Source organism: Rattus norvegicus, chromosome X (genome assembly GCF_036323735.1).
Source record: "Rattus norvegicus strain BN/NHsdMcwi chromosome X, GRCr8, whole genome shotgun sequence".
NCBI lineage: Eukaryota > Metazoa > Chordata > Mammalia > Rodentia > Muridae > Rattus > Rattus norvegicus.
The window spans coordinates 28,618,029-28,637,850 of NC_086039.1; the positions used below are offsets into that span (position 1 = coordinate 28,618,029).

Genomic DNA, 19,822 nt, shown 5'->3' on the forward strand with positions numbered 1-19,822 from the left:
TTGCATCTCCTTCTGAAGGCTGGCAATTTTAGTGACACATAAAGCTCTTAAAGAAATGTGTGTTGAATTTTTGAATAAATAGTTCCACTATGTGTTGGAGTGCATTTCTTTTTTCTAGGTGCCAGTTAGATCAGGGTCTCTTGAAGTCAAGAAGCACAAGGTAAGTAGCTTAGAGACTAAAGAATGCTCTGTCATTTAGATCATATATGTCACAAGTAAATCTTTTCTCATTGTTTTCTAAGGCGCCCAGTGTCATATAATAATAACTAGTAAAGGCATGCTTCCCAGATAGTCAAATGTACTACTGAAGCACAATGTAAGTTCAAACACCAAGCCGCACAATCAACATTTTTGACTTGGTTTTTCTCACTCCAAAATAAACATATGACAATCACAGGAAACTTCCTTCTTTGTGAGCTCCTGGGGAAAGCTGAGAGTGTCTATGTGGTTGTCACATCACTCACTGGTTAGACTCATCAAAGTTCTCTTCCTTTCTGCACTCAACAGGAAACCATTTTTCAATTGTCCTCTCTTGACTCCTTACACTTCAGCACACTTTATAAGGATTTAATACTTCTTGTATGTCATACACATTCAGAAATTCATTGACTCTAGCCATTTTTAATTTTAAAAGAGAAGTTCTACTTTATTCTGAGCATGAATTGCAGATGATTAGAAATAGTTTATAGGGACATTAGCCTACTTTGAACTTTCGCTTTCATAAATTACTGTTACTTGAAGAGAGTCCAAATCCAAACATGGAAAGGCCTATCTTGTTTGTTCAATAAGCATTGGATGAGGGTGTTCTATAGGGCAGGAACTCTTCAGAGTACTTAAGACTCATTAGTGAACAAACGAGAAAGCAGATAAACTCACAGGATGACCGAGTATCTAACAGGAAGTTAAAAGTTGACGACCACTGGCAAAGCATATAGGACAGGGCAGAGGAAGTAGGATTACTGTGGGACCTTTGTGGACAGCCCTTACGGAAATGATTGACAAGCTAGGCAGAATTCAAAGAGTCAAGGATCCCACTGGTTGACATGGGGTAGTTGCTAGAAACAACAGCTTCCTGGATTTGTGCCCTGGCTCCACTATTTGTCAGCCATGTGGGTTTTTAGCAAGCTACTTACATGTCCTTCACTTTCATCATCTGTGAAATGGGAATGATGAGTATTTTGCTTAGAATAACTTGATTAGCCAGGAACCAGCCAGCTACTGCCCATGAGGCAAACCTTGAAGTTTTATTGGAGCACAGTTACAATCACTCACATAGACACCACCTGTGGCTGTGTTCACGCTTCAGTAGTAGAGCTAAACAGCTTGCAACAAAGACTGTGTGGCCCAGAGAACTGAACCATTTTAGTATCTGACCCTTGCAGAAAGTGTTTTCTGACCACTGCATCGGCTTAAAAGTACTAAGGCAAATTTATATTTACAACTAACCCTTTGCAGTAACACATTTTATCTCCAATATTGTGCTTCTTTGGAATACATCCCAAAGAAGCCATAAAGAAATTGTAAAATATGGCAATCATCGAGATGTTGACAATGTATAAATGGTAGGGTGAAATACAAGTTGTTTTCTAGGGCCCTTGGGCTAATGAGATATCTCAGTGGGCAAAGGGATTTGTTTCCAAGCTTGAAGACCTGAGCTCAGTCATTCTGAATCCATATGGTATAAGGAGAAAACTAACTCTGACTGCTTGTCCTCTGACCTCAGGAATACTATGCCATGCACAGGAATACATATGTCCCTACATATATAAATAAAAATGTAAAAAAAATAAAAGAAATGGCTATATGAAAGTGGCTCATATATGTGTGAATTATTGATAGAACTAAAAGGAAAAAGGAGCATTGTCAAACCCGGAACTCTGCTAGCACCATCTGGGGAAAAAAGTCATGTACATATTTTTGTTTTGCAGGAAAATGCTTGCTAATGGTTATCAAATCCACATATTCAATGTATTCGAGTGAAAAAAGTGTGAGACTGAAAGGCTATTTTCACTTCTGAATCTCTCCAGTTGAGCCATGAGCTTTGCTAGTACTCAGAGTCTATTCTTAGTTTTAAGCTTTGCTCAAATTATGGAGGCAAAATAGTCTATATGGAACCCAGGCTATAGAAAGTAGAAAAAAAAATTCCATGGATTAGAAATGTTTCAATGACAGAGCTAATCTTCAACTGTTCTGCTTACCTTTCTATAATTAAATCAGTTCACTAAAATTAGAATCGACCCTTAGTAATGGATGAATGCCTTGAAAATTCACCATCTACTAGTGAACACCCTACAATCGTTATTTATATTATCCCAATGATTGCAACATCCTTGAGGACAATGGTACCATTATTATCTTCATATTTACAGATGGAGAAACTAAGACACACACCTTATATAACTTGCCCAGATTATAAAATAGGTAAACATTAGAGTTGGAATTTGAAGTCAGGTTTTAGGCTCTAGAATTTAATCTCTCATAACCATTGCTATACATGCATGCCATCATTTCTCAGGATATACAAGCCCAAACCCCTTACCTTACAAATAAGTAAAGCAAAAACTATTTGTAAAGCCACCCTTATATCAGCAAAGGCAGACCCTGAACATGAGAGTTAAACTGCACTTCTTTCTACCACTAAGCCATCTCAACAGCAGATTCTTATAGTTAGGAAAACAAGACAGTGTTTCCAAGCACAGTAGCTTAAGACCTTTCCTCTTGGTAAAGTAACATGCCCCATTTAGCCTTAGCCTTTTCTTCTGTATAAGTTGTTTCACAAATCCTGTTTCTGTCCCTTCAACCACAGGCAACATGTTGCAGCACATGCAAGAAGCTGAGAGAGGAAGGTAAAACGTTTGACTCGGAGACCTCGAACCAACCGGTTCCTGACTTTTGCAGCAATCAAACTAACGATGCTGCTCCCGTTAATTGCAGAGCATGCCTTCTTGCTGTGGTTTGCACATTTCCCGCTGTTTCAGCATCATCAATCAGTCTGGAAATGAGCTGTGCTCATAAATCTCTATCGGCGCAAGCAGTTTTAGCAGCCACCCACTCCACATGCTGATTGTCCACTTTTTCCTCCCAAATCATAAGCTAGGTACAACAGAATTACATTTCTTATCATAACTACCTTCTGCAAAAGAAATAGGAGTATACGTACGGTGCTTATCCATGAATTCTATTCTCGGTGTCTTTGCTGTCTTCTCTAATCTAACTGAACTTAGCTTGGTCTAGGAACTTGACTCAGCTTTTTAAAAAAAATATTTTTTGGTGAAAAACGAATGTTGAAACATAAAATCTTATCAGGTGTGAGAGAAATGTTCCAGCTTGCTCAGCTATGACTCCAGGATACTTTCTGCTACAATCTTTTCACCAGACCAATGAGAAGTTAGTTCCTGTTTCTTCTGAACACAGGCAAGCTGTGTCACTGATTGATTGAGCGAGTTCAAAAAAAAATGAGGAGGGAGGGACAGAGCAAAGGGGGAAAGAGAGAGAGAGAGAGAGAGAGAGAGAGAGAGAGAGAGAGAGAGAGAGAGAGAGAGAGAACATACTTGGAGGAAGTGGGAGGGAAGAACAAAAAGAGAAATTGAAACTGGATTTTTCGGTGTCATATTTTAAATATATATTGGAATTAAGAAAGGATTCTACTTAAAAAAATCCCATGTCCACAGGGACCTACAAATAGTAATTGAATTGTAACTGCAATGTGCTCTTATTAGGAATCTATCAAAGATTGTTGGATGCCTCTGGGAACCATACTAGAGCATGATAAAGCACAATAAAGCCCATAGGATACTTTCTCTGCTTAGAAAAGCTTCACAGTTATTAAGCTATATTATTAAACGACTGATTTCTTTTAAAAATCACTGCATTAAAAACAAGAACAGTTTTATTCTTCTTTCTTTTTTTCTTTCTTTTTTTTTTCGGAGCTGGGGATCGAACCCAGGGCCTTGCGTATGCTCTACCACTGAGCTAAATCCCTAACCCCTCATTCTTCTTCATAACAAACCATAATGCGTACTTCTTCATTTTATTCTTTGTGGAAACAAAACTCCCTGAGAAGTTGTTCATTTTCTGAGCATAGTGGTTGGAGTCCAAGTAAATAGCCCCTTAACCATGTTTAAGAGAGTTCAGAAGCAAGTGGAGGTGTGCTATAAAATACATGGATGGCAGCAAAATAATAAAAATTCAAACCTATTTTATGCATATAAAAAGAATTACTTAGAAAGGTCATAAATTTAAAAGAACATAAAGAGATAATGGAGGGAGAAATAGGAAGAATGATTTAATTATTTTATAAATGTCAAAAAGAGAAGAAAAAAGGAAAATACTGTCTTTGTTAGTCAGTGTCTTTATTTCTGTGAATCTCATGTTTCAACAAGACAAATGCAATTCAAAAATACATCTTTGTTTCATGGCAATATAAAGTTATAATTCTATCATGGGTCTCAAGTAAATTTAAACAAAATAATTACTGTGGTGGTAATCAACAGAGTAATGATTTCATGGAAAATCTTACTGATTTTAATGTAGGGATTTAGTATGATTTTACAGAAATTCTATGAGGTTAATCATGAAAGATATACAGTCTCGGTTCATGGTATGAGTTTAGCATGAGGAAATAACTTAAAAACAATAAAATGTCACATGGTGTTCCTTACTAGAGTGATTAAAGAGAAAACCAGAGTAAAAGTTACCTGTTATTATACATTCATCTACCTACATCAACCTCAAATGTCCAATGCTGAAAGTGCTCTGGCAGATAACAAATATGGTTCAATTAATGCGAGACAATCATCCATAGATAATAGCTGCACATTTAAAGTTTTTTGATATTGTCATTTCACATAAAACTAATAAATATGTAATTTTATATTTCATCGTTAGTTACTTTAGAAATACATGGTAATATTTAATTCAGACAGCATCAAGCATTTTTCTAAGTATGTTATGGGTACTGACTCATTTACTTCTGAAAAAAAATTTTAAGTAGTAAGTTTGTGACATTTTCATCTCTCCACTACAGATAAAAAGCAAAAGAATCTGTGAGACAGTCAACAACTTGCCGAAAGAGTCACAAATCTTGAGTGGTTCAGCTGTGATCTCAATCCCGACGGAACTTACAAGTTAATCAGAAGACAATCAAGTCCACAATCATCCCCAGTGGAAGCTATTTTTATCAATGTTCAGTAAGAAAGAGATTAGATTAAGTAATATCTAGTGTGTAAGGCAGGATTGCTCTATTAATCTCTTATTATAATTTTACATGTATGAGTATTTGCAGGAATATATTTGTGTGCACCATACTAATGCAGTATTCATAGATGTCTGAAAGGGGTATCTGATCCTCTGAAGCTCGAAGTACAGTCAGATGTGACCTCATATGGGTGCTGAGAACTAAACCCAGACTGTCAGCAAGAGTAGCGAGTGTTCTCAGCTATTGAACAATCTCCCTGGCATTTATTATTTATCTTCCTCCTCACTATTATTATTATGACCATTGTTTTATGGAGTCTTGTTGTATAGCCCTGGTTGTCCTTGAAGTCACTACATAGACCAGGCTGGCTTTAAACTCACAGATATCTATCTGACCATGCTTCCTAAGTGCTGGTCTTAAAGCTATGCACCACCATGCCTGGCCAATTATTTTTACTACTATTATTTTATTTTAATAATGAAATCAGAATATTAATTTATTCATGGTGGATATATCGGGATGTGGGACAAAGATATCTAATCATATCCTGCATCCAGGTCCCCTCTCATGGCCTTAACAAGAAGTTATTTTTGACTAAGTATATGTCATGTCAGTAAATATGTCAGTAAAAAGTGACTACTTGTTGAAGTGAATAATCTCAACTTCAAGAAAAAATGTCTTCATAACTCAAAGTTTATGAGTAAAATCAAATCGAGCCTTCAAAGAAAATAGAGAAATAATGGGAAAATTGGGTACTTGGTATTCTTTGGAAAATACATTTAAGCCAGAAAAAAGGTGAAGATAAAGAAACCTCGTTAAGATGTTAGTATCAGCCTTTTTAGTAGAACCACTAAGGGGCCCAAAAGTTCTCTAAACAGCACTGGAACAAAAAAATCAAGAAACAGCTACAAGCTTCATTTGTGAGTCTTTTGTTAACCAGAAAAATATGCTGTGAATACAACAGTCTTCTTCCAAACACTCAATCCTTCATCAGGAAGTGTGTCAAATAGCAATTCATAACCTCAGAATTCATGTGTTAGCATTCATATTACCTTCTGGGCTTTGCTTCTGTTTATAAAATTGGTAATATTTTACACATTAATGAAAAATGCTCTAGAAACACTTTCTCAAGATTTTTTGAATGAGTATGTTTCTGATTGTGTTGCTGTTTGGCTTAAACGAAGTTTCTTATTATGACAGCCAATATAATGTGTGTTGACTTAAATAGAATAAAACTACATATTCACTACATTCTACTAAGCATCATGATAATGAAAATTAACCAAGTGTACATTATGTGCTAACCAATTTGTACCATGGATTCCCTCGCACAATTTCATTTGACAGAAATGATACAAAGTCTATACTGAGGAAAAGACTGGCTCCTCAGAAAGTCTATAGCCAGGAATTCATGGGCATTCCATTAGAATTCACTTCCCCATCTCCCTTGTGGTTAATGGTTAGTCAGACAAATAGGCTCTAGCCAGTGGAACATAAGAGGGAGCGATAGGTTTTATTTTACAGTCCCGGTCCATAAAACCTGGGCAGAACACAATGGCATGTGTTGTACTCCTGAGTATGGGCTACACCTCACAGGATGTGTGTTTACTGTACTCCTTTGCCCTTTCGTCCTGGCTGTCTTTGTGATTTTCTTTAACTATCTGAATATGGCAGGAGGTGGTGGTGTGATAAATATGAGCCTAAGACATTAGAATTATTTACAACTACATTTTCTTTTTTATATCCCTTGACCCTTAAATAAATATAACTACTGGGTTAGAGAGATTGCCTATAGAAATCGAAATGGACAGTCCCCAGGGAAAACAGCAAAGGCTGGCTTGTCCCATTGTCTCAACTAAACCTATCCCTAACTAATTTCTTAGATGAATGAAGTCTTCTAATTGAACAATTTCAAGTTCAGAAGCACTGCCTAGTTAAACTCATCTCATGTTAGAAAAACAGTGATAATTGCTTTAATCCACTAAGGTTTGGAATGGTTTGTTTAGTGTGCATTCTTATGGGACCCAATCACAACAATTTCTTGCATTAAAAGTGGTAGACCCAGTCTGTGTCTCTTTATATCTCTTGGTCCCACCAATTTTGATTACCTTCAGAACTGGAATAAGGAATAAACTGTCACTGAGAGGTCTGGATATGTATCTGATGAACCTATTACTACCCATGTATTGGTATGTCCTCATAAATAACAGGCTTTGACAGTCTGAATCATCAGTCTTCCTAGCCATCTCCCCCATGGGACTATGGCACAGCTCATTCCTTTTCTTTTTATGTTCCCTTGGAAAGAGAGGAAGGTGATCAAGTTGTTAGTAAAATAAGAAACAATCTTTATGTATTGATTCACAGAACATGAGGGAAGTCCTTCAGTAATAGAGGAGATACATGTATTTTGGCATCCTTTACATTTTACATTTACATTTTAAATAGTATAAACCCAAATATTAGAAATAGATAATATTGTTTTCCAGAACTAGAACTGCATCCCAAGATAGTATGATGAAGTTTCACTTAGATCACTATCATTACTGATAAATTTCTCTCTCTCTCTCTCTCTCTCTCTCTCTCTCTCTCTCTCTCTCTCTCTTTGGTCTCCTAAACCTCCTTTAGCAGGCAGCAATGAGTTGTCATTTCGATCTGAATTAATAAGGTTAGACCTAAAATTGCAAAGTGTGAAGGATATTTCCATTCATCTATCTCTTTAAGGAGCTCAGTGCAAATGTGGGATCTTTTAGATTAATTCATCAGATTGCTGAGAAATCAAGAGGCTGTCTGATCGGCAAAAACATGGGAAGATTCTGTTTTCTTTTAGAGCCACCACTTGCTTTTTGAACTGTATGCTATGCATGCTTCTCCTTTTGGACTTAAGGCCGGAGTGACAGATGGTTATAAACCATAAGATAGGTTCTTGGAATTTAACAAGGGCCCTTTGGATGCTCTTAACCACTGAGACATCTCCTTATCCCTGATGTCTAGCTTTAAGAATGTTCTCAAAAGAACTCTCCAAAGCCAAATTAGTTAGGCCAAAAATAGTGACACAATTTTTCAGAAGAAATAAGAAATACATATTTTTTCTTATATACTTGGGGGGTATATCTAAATAAGGTCATTGCCTCTTGGTTCTCCCAGAGAAACCCAAATGCGATAACATTAGTTTTGATAAGATGTAGGTAGAGAAGAACACTTTTTTTTTCTGCAGCTGCTCTTTTTGACCTCTACTTCCATAATGAAAAACACTAGATTATAAGACTGGATGCTGCTGGGATTTTTTTGTGATGATGATACTCAATGAAAGGACACCCATTATGAGTAAAAAGTCACATGAACTCTCTACAGGGCAGAGCATTTATTCTGAAATGGGCAATTTCATTTCTTGCTGAGAAAAGAATAAACTTGGAAAAAGACTAAGAAATACAAAAATGCTGAAATTATATTACTTCAAACTGACGAACCCAATTCCAAAGCCGGTATTTACAAATCAGCATGCAATTAAACAAGCTCTGAGCTTGAGCACATATCATATCTGGGAGACAAAAGCTCACCCTGAAAATTTTCAAACAGAACTAAATAGGCTAAACCAAAATAACCACCAGAGAGGATTCTTTCCCACCCTTTCTTTTCAGTGATACATTTTAGTATATTTTGCTTCGTCAACTGCCCTTACTGCTTTGCAAATAAACCTCATCACAAAAGATTTCTTCTGTAATGAGAAGTAAACCATTTTTTTCAAAATTGTAGATTTGATGAACTTAGTTCATTAACAATTACAAATATCACCAAAAATATGAACTTCTATTAATTCTAATTCGTTGCCTGAAATGTGTTGGACAATAGGTCTCTTAGCTTCTGTTTAGAATAATTTATCTTATTAAGCACTCTCAATAATTAACAAGCCACCACCATGAATGATAAGAATTTATTTGTAGATGCCTGGAAAGCATTTGACAAAATTCAACACCGTCTCATGATAAACATCTTGGAAAAGATCAGGAGGAATTCAAGGCTCATACCTAAACATAGTAAAACCAATGTAAGGCAAGTCAGATAACCAACATCAAACTAAATGGAGAGAAACTTGAAGCAATCCTACTAAAATCAGGGACTAGACAAGGCTACCCACTCTCCCCCTACCTATTCAATATAGTATCTGAAGTCCTAGACAGGGCAATCAGACAACATAAAGAGGTCAAAGGGATACAAATTGGAAAAGAAGAATTCAAAATATCACTGTTTGCAGATGATATGATAGTATACTTAAGTGACTCCAAAAATTATACCAGATAACTACTAAACCTGACAAACAACCTCAGAAAAGTGGCTGGGTGTAAAATTAACTCAAACAAATTAGTAGTTTTCCTCTACTCAAAAGATAAACAAGTTGAGACAGAAATTAGGGAAACAACACCCTTCACAATAGACACAGGTAATATAAAATAGCTTGGTGTGACTCTAAGCAAGCAAATGAACAATTTGTATGAAAAGAACTTCAAGTCTCTGAAGAAAGATCTCAAAAAATGGAAAGTTTTCCCATGCTCATGGATTGGTAGGATTAATATTATAAAAAAGGCCATCTTGCTGAAAGCAATCTACAGATTCAATGTAATCCCCATCAAAATTCCACCTAAGTTCATTTGGAATAACAAAAAACACTGGATAGTAAAAGCTATTCTCAACAATAAACAAACTGCTGGGGAATAACCATGCCTGACCTCAAGCAGTATTACAGAGCAATAGTGATAAAAACTGAATGGTATTGGTACAGAGACAGACAAGTAGATCAATGGAATAGAACTGAAGACCCAGAAATTAGCATAGACACACCCATGGTCACTTGATCTTTGACAAAGTAGCTAAAACCATCCAGTGGAAGAAAACAGCATTTTTTTTATTAACTTGAGTATTTCTTATATACATTTCGAGTGTTATTCCCTTTCCCGGTTTCAGGGCAAACATCCCCCTCCCCCCTCCCCTTTCTTATGGGTGTTCCCCTCCCAATCCTCCCCCCATTGCCGCCCTCCCCGCAACAATCTAGTTCACTGGGGGTTCAGTCTTAGCAGGACCCAGGGCTTCCCCTTCCACTGGTGCTCTTACTAGGATATTCATTGCTACCTATGAGGTCAGAGTCCAGGGTCAGTCCATGTATAGTCTTTAGGTAGTGGCTTAGTCCCTGGAAGCTCTGGTTGCTTGGCATTGTTGTTCATAAGGGGTCTCGAGCCCCTTCAAGCTCTTCCAGTTCTTTCTCTGATTCCTTCAACGGGGATCCTATTCTCAGTTCAGTGGTTTGCTGCTGGCATTCGCCTCTGTATTTGCTGTATTCTGGCTGTGTCTCTCAGGAGAGATCTACATCCGGCTCCTGTCGGCCTGCACTTCTTTGCTTCATCCATCTTGTCTAATTGGATGGCTGTATATGTCTGGGCCACATGTGGGGCAGGCTCTGAATGGGTGTTCCTTCTGTGTCTGTTTTAATCTTTGCCTCTCTATTCACTGCCAAGGGTATTCTTGTTCCCCTTTTAAAGAAGGAGTGAAGCATTCACATTTTGATCATCCGTCTTGAGTTTCATTTGTTCTAGGCATCTAGGGTAATTCAAGCATTTGGGCTAATAGCCACTTATCAATGAGTGCATACCATGTGTGTTTTTCTGTGATTGGGTTACCTCACTCAGGATGATATTTTCCAGTTCCAACCATTTGCCTACGAATTTCATAAAGTCATTGTTTTTGATAGCTGAGTAATATTCCATTGTGTAGATGTACCACATTTTCTGTATTCATTCCTCTGTTGAAGGGCATCTGGGTTCTTTCCAGCCTCTGGCTATTATAACAAATGGTGCTGGTTCAGCTGGCGGTCAGCATGTAGAAGAATACAAATTGATCCATTCTCATCTCCTTGTATAAACATCAAGTCCATGTAGATCAAGGACCTTCACATAAAACCAAATACTCTGAAACTAATAGAAGAGAAAGTGGGGAAGAGCCTTGAATACATGGACACGAGGAAATTTCCTGAATAGAACACCAATGGCTTATGCTCTAAGATCAAGAATCAACAAATGGGACTTCATAGAATTGCAAAGCTTCTGTAAGGCAAAAGACAATATCAATAGGACAAAATGGCAACCAACAAATTGGGAAAGGGTCTTTGCCAATCCTATATCCCATAGAGGGCTGATATCTAACACAGACAAAGAACTCCAGAAGTTAGACTCCAGAGAACCAAATAATCCTATTCAAAAAATGGAGTACAGAGCTAAACAAAGTATTCTCAACTGAAGAATATCAAATGACTAAGAAGCACTTTAAGAAATGTTTAACATTCATAGTCATCAGGGAAATGCAAATCAAAACAACCCTGAGATTCCACAACACACCAGTCAGAATGGCTAAGATAAAAAAACTCAACAGATGCTGGCAAGGATGTAGAGAAAGAGGAACATTCTTCCATTGCTGGTGGGATTGCAAGATGGAAATCAGTCTGGAGGTTCCTCAGAAAATTGGACATGGTGCTTTCTGAGGACTCAGCAATACTACTCCTGGGCATATACCCTAAAGATGGTTGAACATATAACAAGGGTACATGCTCCTCTGTGTTCATAACAGCTTTATTCATAATAGCCAGAAACTGGAAAGAACCCAGATGCCCTTCAACAGAGGAATGGATACAGAAAATGTACATTTACGCATGGAGCTACTAAAAACACTGACTTCACGAAATTCTTAGGCAAATGGATGGAACTAGCAAATATCACTCTGAGTGAGGTAGCCTAGTCTCTCTCTCTCTCTCTCTCTCTCTCTCTCTCTCTCTCTCTCTCTCTCTCTCTCTCTCACACACACACACACACACACACACACGTGCGCGTGCACACAGGCACGCACACACAGACACACACACATTGTATGCACTCACTGATAAGTGTATATTAGCCTAAAAGCTTGGCATATCTAAGATACAATATCTAGACCATATGAACCTCAAGAAGAAAAGAAAGACCAAAATGTGGATGCATCAGTCCTTCTTAGAAGAGAGAACAAAATACTCATGGAAGGAAATACAAGGACAATGAGTGGAGCAGAGACTGAAGGTTGGGCCATCCAGAGACTACCCCACCTGGGGATCTATCCCATATGCTGCCACCAAACCCAGTCACTGTTGCTGATGCCAAGAAGTGGTTGGTGACAGGAGATTGATATGGATTTCTCCTGAGAGGCTGTGCCAGAGCCTTATTGATACAGATTAATATGCTTGCAGCTAACCATCAGAGTGAGCATGGGGACCCCAATGGAGAAGTTAGAGAAAGGAGCTGAAGGGGTTTGCAATACCAAAGGAAGAACAACAATATGAACTAACCGGATCCCCCTACCCTAGAGGTCCCAGGGACTAAACCACCAACTAAAGAGTACATACACATGGCGGGAACCCATGGCTCCAGCCACATATGATGGTATTGTCTGGCATCAGTAGGAGAATCCCTTGAAGGCTCTTTTCCCCAGTGTAGTGGAATGCCCATGTGTTGAGGTGGGAGTGGGTGGGTGGAAGGAGGAACATCCTCACAGAAGCAGAGGGAGTGGGAATGACAGAGAAGGGGGACTGGGAAACGGGACATTTGAAATGTAAATACATAAACTCTCCAGTAAAAAAGGAGAAAAAAGAGAAAAAAATTAAAAAAATAAATTTATTTAAAAGAGGCAGTTTTCAATATCCTACATGACACCCATATGCCGTGTTGAAATATGTAGTTAATAATAAATAGACAATATATAAAAAGGCAACCTATGTATTTTCAGTGAAAGGTTGACAGTTAATTTATCTAAACCTCCACTTGTAGAATGATTAATTAAGTAAGCTTTTTCTTTATTAATTAAATTCTTTGACAGTTTTAAAAATGTATATAATACATCTTTTACTTTCTTCCATCTTCTCTCCCCCTTCCACCACTGTCAATAACCTGCTCCTCTTTACCTGTCCCTTTCCTAGATTCGTGACTTTTGATTTTCTTGTGTGATCCATTTCGTTTAACCAAGGCCATCTGTATGACTAATGGAGCCTGGTGGGGTCATCAGTAGATAGACCACTGACTGTAGTGACTCCCTCTCTCCCTGAGTCTCTCAGTAGAAAATGATTCAGCAGTGAAGAGTAGGGCCCCTTGAGCTCATCTTTCATCCATGTCTGTTTGCTGATGTTCCTAGTTATGGGTAAGACCAGTCAGTGCTCACATACACAGTTATTAATTAATTACAGTTGCAATGTCTGAATTTTGGCCAAAACAATCACCTTTCACAGATATTCTCCCTATTCTTGGGCTTATGCCTACATCCTCCAAAATATTGTGGCTTAATAGAACTTTATATGTTTATGGAAATATTGGTTATACCTACTATCTGACAAGGTGATCATTGGTCACACGTGGCTGATGTGCATTTGAGATGTTGCTAGTAGAAATGCATAACTAAATTTATATTTTTACTGAAACTTAATTGCTTTCTAATCCATATCGCTCCTGTGATGAATAACACAGATAACGATCAAACCTATCAGACCCCTTGGAGTTGGGAAACCAGGCAATAGTAGGTATACAAAGCGCTCTTCTAGTAGACAATCCAAGTTGAGAACCACTGTAAAGGCTTTGGGACACAATAATACTATCAAGTAACATGAATTCTATAAACTTTGTCTAGGAGATGGTAACTTTTTTTCCAGAGTTCATTAAACAAAACATTTATTCTGAACTTTGGTTTCTCTGTGTCCAGCCTCTACTACTCCTCTCTTCTTGTACCTATCCATTGTCACATGTGCATGACCTGTCTTTATGTTTTCACTGACTGATCTTGGCAAATTTCTCCTCTGCTGCAGGCATAATATGACTGACCTCATTTTGAATGTGAAAGCCAGATACTCTTTCATTTCTGCCACAGGCAGCAGAAATGATCTAATATTGCTACTGATTAAGACAACTCTCTAAACTTGTCTACTCTTAATTTAAAATTCTTTTTCACATCTACATGATTGCTTCAGCTGCCCTAAGATGAGGACTATCTCTAATGGTATCAGTTAAGAAGCTGCCAATCTGTTCCTTTTAATTACCCTGTATTTCTTTTTCAAAATGGTGCTGGATTGGTACTGCATCGCTGAGTGTACTCCAGCCCTCATCTACTCCTTCAGCGGTTACTTGAATATGGAACTAATTTGTCGACTTGTAGCTTCAAAAAGGGATCTGAGGCCCCAGTGATCAGCTTTGAACTGTAACTCTATCTTTTCTGATTTATCCCCCATTCTATGTGTCAGTTACTTTCTATATAAAATTGAGATAAAAATGGGAAAAAGGAACATAATTTTTATGGTAAGTGAAATGAGCCACATATTCTCCTCAGCCAAGATTTTTATGTCTCACATATGTGCAAATAAATAAATAAATAAATAAATAAATAAATAAATAAATAAATGCAATCTTAGAATAAAAGGATTGGAATCTAGAAACAAGCATAATGGTTAATATTTAGGCATACCATTATTATATTGACTTATTGGTAATTACAACTGTTGCCACATAACATGTCCCCAGGATGACCACTGATTCATGCACATGTACCTTTCTCTACAGTGATATTTGCTGCTTTTCTTCCTTTTTAACAATTCATTTACAGGTACCATTTTTCATGTAAGGAACTATAACATGACAATCCACTAGCGCCATGAGAGCTATTCATAGTACACAGTGAGGATTGCACAACAAGAATAGAACAAACAGAGGGCTGTGTGTACTCCCAGGGTTCGATATTTCTGGGGCAATAGAGATATCTTGTGGTTAGAACTTGTACCTACTATTATCTCTAGCCTTAACTGTGCATTCACAGCTTTAACTACAAATCTTTTTGACAAGGAGTGTATTAACATTCTCTTCTCTTCTCTGTCTCTCTCTTTCTGTGTCTCTGTCTCTGTCTCTGTCTATCTCTCTCTCTCTCTCTCTCTGTGTGTGTGTGTGTGTGTGTGTGTGTGTGTGTGTGTGTGTGTGTGTGTGTGTGTGTGTGTTTACAGATGAAGAAATTGGGGCAAAGGAAGAAAAAGAAACTTGTCTCCTGATAGACTACATGGGGCTTGGAATCAAGTGCAGGATTTTTATGCCACTATTCTGTGCTGCCTTTCCACACCTCTCTCCTACTCAAGACAGTTCTTTGGAATGACTAGAAGTGTCAGGGCAGCTTTATGTTCATCTCTAACCCTCTCTTTGATTTTCTTGTAAAATCAAGTTCTAAAGTTTGTAACTTTCATGATTAGAAATACGTCTAACACATATACAGAGACATTCCTTAAATTTGGGATAACAACTGTTTCCCAGTCTATCAAATTACATTCCTGGCCATATTCACTCCAAAATTTGTTTGTTTGTTCATTTCTTTGCTTGTTTTTAAACGGTTTTATTGGAATACAGACATATCCAGTCATGTCTATATTTCCTTGACTGTTTTTCTAATATAACGTACAAAAGCCTGTATGATTTGCAAAACTTACCTTTTACTGAAAAGCAAATTATCAGACATATGGCAGAGAAGATGGATACTAATGTTTATGGAGTATTTTGCTGTTCTAAAAGCAAAACAAAGTGATCTTTTAAAACATCTATGTACATAAAAGGAGAGAGGTTCATAACTTCACAGACTAGGATATTTCATATTATTATACTCATTAGGAATCATCAGCTTTCATGAGTGGCCATCCATGTTGAAGTGGGCATTTCAATGATAATAGTTGCTTTTGAGTTACTGTGAATAACTCCAATAAACATAGTCGCTCATCATGCTTGTTTTGGGAACAACAATTTCATTGGTACATTGTTAGTACTTTATCTAAGATCGAAAGATATTTGTTCATGTATTCCCAGGAAAAGTCATGCATATTCCTATGTAGGGATATTACTAATGAAACAGAATGGAGTATCAAATAAACAAGTAAATAATACCTTCTACAGTAAAATTATACGTTTCCTATGGATGGTATTAGGAATGAGTTAAAACATGGCCATGGGAAATCTATTTTGTGTTAAAGAAAATAAACTTGAGTTTTGAAGGTCTCAAGTAACCTAGACACTTGACATATGTAGACAATCACAGGGGATATCTAAGTTGGGGGGGGGCTGTGGAGGCATGGGGGTGTTTAAATGTCAGCTCATTTCCCAGAAAAATCTAACGTCATAGATACCACCTCCTATGAAACCATCACATTCACTCTCCATCTCTCACATTTCAGCTATCTGCTTGGCTTTTTAAACACTGGAAAGCTATTTGACTCTGCCAATTTGTGCCTTCACTGTCTGGTCAGAATGTAGACTTCCAAGGCCAGAAATAATGCCTAGAAGAGAACAGCTTTTACATTTTGTACCTTTGTATATTTGTTGATTGAAAGGTAGTTTGGAGGAGAACAACAATTCTACATCTACTCAGAAAGCTATTTGTTCCTGTTACATAGAAACAAGACCAGCAGGGAATATTTACATTGGGGACATTTGTTTTAAAGTAGCTAAAACCACTTCCAGTAAAAAAAAAAAAAATGAAAAAAAAATTCTTGCTTCCCAGCTTCTCCTATTAAGTGGCAAACATATAAAGGGGGAAATTGAAAAGGGCGAAAGCAATTTACAGAGTCACACCAGGTAGGACATAAAAACAAGCTGTCTTGTTTTTTGAGTTGCTGTTTTTCTGGGGTGTTTTTAACTCAATATACTATTTTTAAAATAATACATTAAAATGTGTTTCATAGAGCCCCCTAGGCACTTCTCTTTTGCTGCATATGTGTCCTCTGAGCAACGAAATACGTGGGAACTTAGGTTTTAAAAAGTAAATTGTAAAAGTAATAAAGGGACTTGATGGATTGGAATGAGACTAATGGAAGTAACTTTTTGAGGTAAAATTGAACATTTTTAAGTGTGCAATTTACTGCTTCATTGGGCATATTTAAATTCCACAGCCCCCTCATCACCTTAGAGACAAAGTCCATACCCGTCATTAGTTACAACTTATGCTTCTCTCACCCCAACACTTGGAAAACACTAGTGTTCTCCTACACAAGGTACTCACCTAGCTTGGCATTGCTATATGTGAAGTCATAGAGTCTGTGACCAATTTATGTCTGGTTTCTTACAGATTGCATGGTTTTGAAGTGTCTCAGTGTTCCAGCATTTATCATCCCTTAATTCTTTCTTATGGTGAAATAACCGAGTATAGTTTGTTTATTTGTTGGTAAGTTGAGGAGCTTCTCAGTTATTTCCACTCTTTGGCCATTATCAAGAAAGCTGCTATGAATACTCGCAAATAAGTACTTGTCTGAGCATAGTTCTGATTCTCTCTCTATTTTGTTGTTTATGTTAAATGTCTAAGAGTGTCATTGTTGGATTACATAGTTAACTGTATCACACCCCAAAACAAACCAAACATTAAGAATTACAAATACATTTTCCCTAACCTGTCTTGAGATATAGATAACATAAGTATGAGAAAATCCATAGTGTCTATACCCCACGTGCATTGGCCACTAGAGTTACATCCAAGATAAGAAAATGTAGAAAATCCTGTTTTCTTTTGTTTTCATACACCAATGATCATGAACGACTTGAAATTTTAAGAGATTTCTTGGGCTAATTTCCTTAAAAAGTGAGCCTCATCTTAGGAATAACAAAAAGCAGGAAAACTATATCTCAATACCAATAAGTTGTTGATATTTAGCACAGAAATTTGTATGTTAAACCACAGTTCAGCTTTAGCTGAGCTAGTACTCCTTACATAGTGAGATAAGCTGGAAACAAAGGGCTGCACAGAATGGTTCAGAAGCCTTCTTTTAATTACGCATTTGCTCTTTGAATTTATTGCTCTTTGAATGAAGCCAGAAGAACTTAATATCACTTAGATGACAATAATTCTATATAGTTGGTGCTGATAGAAACAAAGTTAAGCAAGAAAGAAATGGAACATCTCTTTGGCTTTGTGGAACATCACTAACATTGAGAAATAGTGAGAAACCGATGAGACAAATAGTGCAAAAGATACCCATGTATGGATTGCCAGAACCTAGAAATCTATCAATATAGCAATATATTACCTTGCCTAACAAAGGGTACTTTATAGATGTCATTACATTTGCAACCTTGATATGTGGAGAATATGCTGGATTATCCAAGTGAACGCATTTTAATTACATCAGCAAACCTTTTCCATCGGAACAGAGAGAGGAAAATGGTATTACTGAAGAAGGGTCATAGAGGTGTGGTATTGGCTTTGAAGATGAAAGAAGTCTGTAAGTCAGGGAAAGGATGTTCCAGAAGCAACCCACATTACTTGGTTTCCTAGTGTCTGACCTTATGAAAGTTAGACCTCTAGTGGGAGACTAAGGTATCAGGTACACTATACCCCAACAAAACTCCTTAAGGTAACATTTTCCGTAACATAAAAATATGGTTTCTTCAACATTGAATACACATTATTGTTCAAAGTGAAAATGTTTGGCTGTATATTAGCTTTGTATTACTAGAAAGAGTAGTACAATAAAAGTATTTTCTACAATGATTGAGACTCAGAAACCACCTAGGTTTGCTATTGAACACAACACCATTTTCCATTACTTCCTCTATAAATTATATTGTGAGAAAAAAATAGATGCAACCAAATACTGTTATCTGTCTAATAATGTTTAATTCATATCCCCCACTGAAAAATTCAAAGATCTGAGCACATTTTTCCATGAACATTTTTTAGACACATATTTCGAAATCATTTTCTCTAATACATGAGTATATTTTAAATCCTCAACTTTTAAAAACTGTAAGGTTACAACTTACAAAACTAACAGTTTTGAATACTTATCTCATGCCATTCCACAATAAGTTATTCATGTTAAAAGTCTCATACAAGTACTTAGGAATATATGTATATATATTATCCTTTAGCCACTATTGTTACATATACTAAAAAACATAAATATTATATAAAACCTGATGAATTGCATATATATTGTATATCTATTGCATAGATCTATCTATGTAACAACAATGAATTTTAAGAAAGTCTATGGAGTAGAAAGACAGCAAGGATGGTATAGGAGAGGGTTTGGAGGGATGAAAAGGAAGAAAAAATAGAATTAAAAAATAATCTTTAACAAGTCTATAAGTCATAAAAGGAAATGATGTTTTTAAAAAGGAAATGATGTTTTTGAAAAGAAACTTTTTTATTGACTGGACCACAGGGCCTGGGTTCAGTTCAGCCACCCACATGGTGGTTCACAACTACCTGTAATTCCATATCCAATCCCAGTTGCCATCCAAATGTAGATAGGGTTAATCTTATAGTGTCCTACCCTTAGATGAATGGCTACAAGCACAATTAACAACTGTCTATAGAGGAAGTATTAATTTTCCCCAGGCTTGAGCACTGCCCCTGCAACTGGTTATCTAATACCAAGTAGTTGAACCTAAAAGTATTTACATACCATCATCACTGAATGGATTCATCAGGTTGTATATAATATTTATGTTTATGAGTATATGTAACAATAGTGGCTAAAGGGGAGAAGGACACAAATTTAGGACAGAGTGGGAGGAATGTATTGGAGAAGTAGGAGAGAGGGAAGGGATA

General features: G+C 36.9%; 1 protein-coding gene across 9 annotated transcripts in view; it reads right to left on the bottom strand.

Moving 5' to 3' along the window:
• Arhgap6 (Rho GTPase activating protein 6) overlaps positions 1 to 19,822 on the bottom strand; it is a 536,433-nt gene that overhangs the window by 92,117 nt on the left and 424,494 nt on the right. Inside the window, exon 1 of one of the 9 annotated variants that reach the window (XM_008773149.3) lies at positions 3,161 to 3,433. The exons of the other annotated variants lie outside the window; for them this stretch is intronic. The gene's annotated coding sequence lies outside the window, so the exon portion shown is untranslated. Of the gene's footprint in view, positions 1 to 3,160; positions 3,434 to 19,822 lie in introns of those variants that run through there. 9 annotated transcript variants of the gene reach the window in all.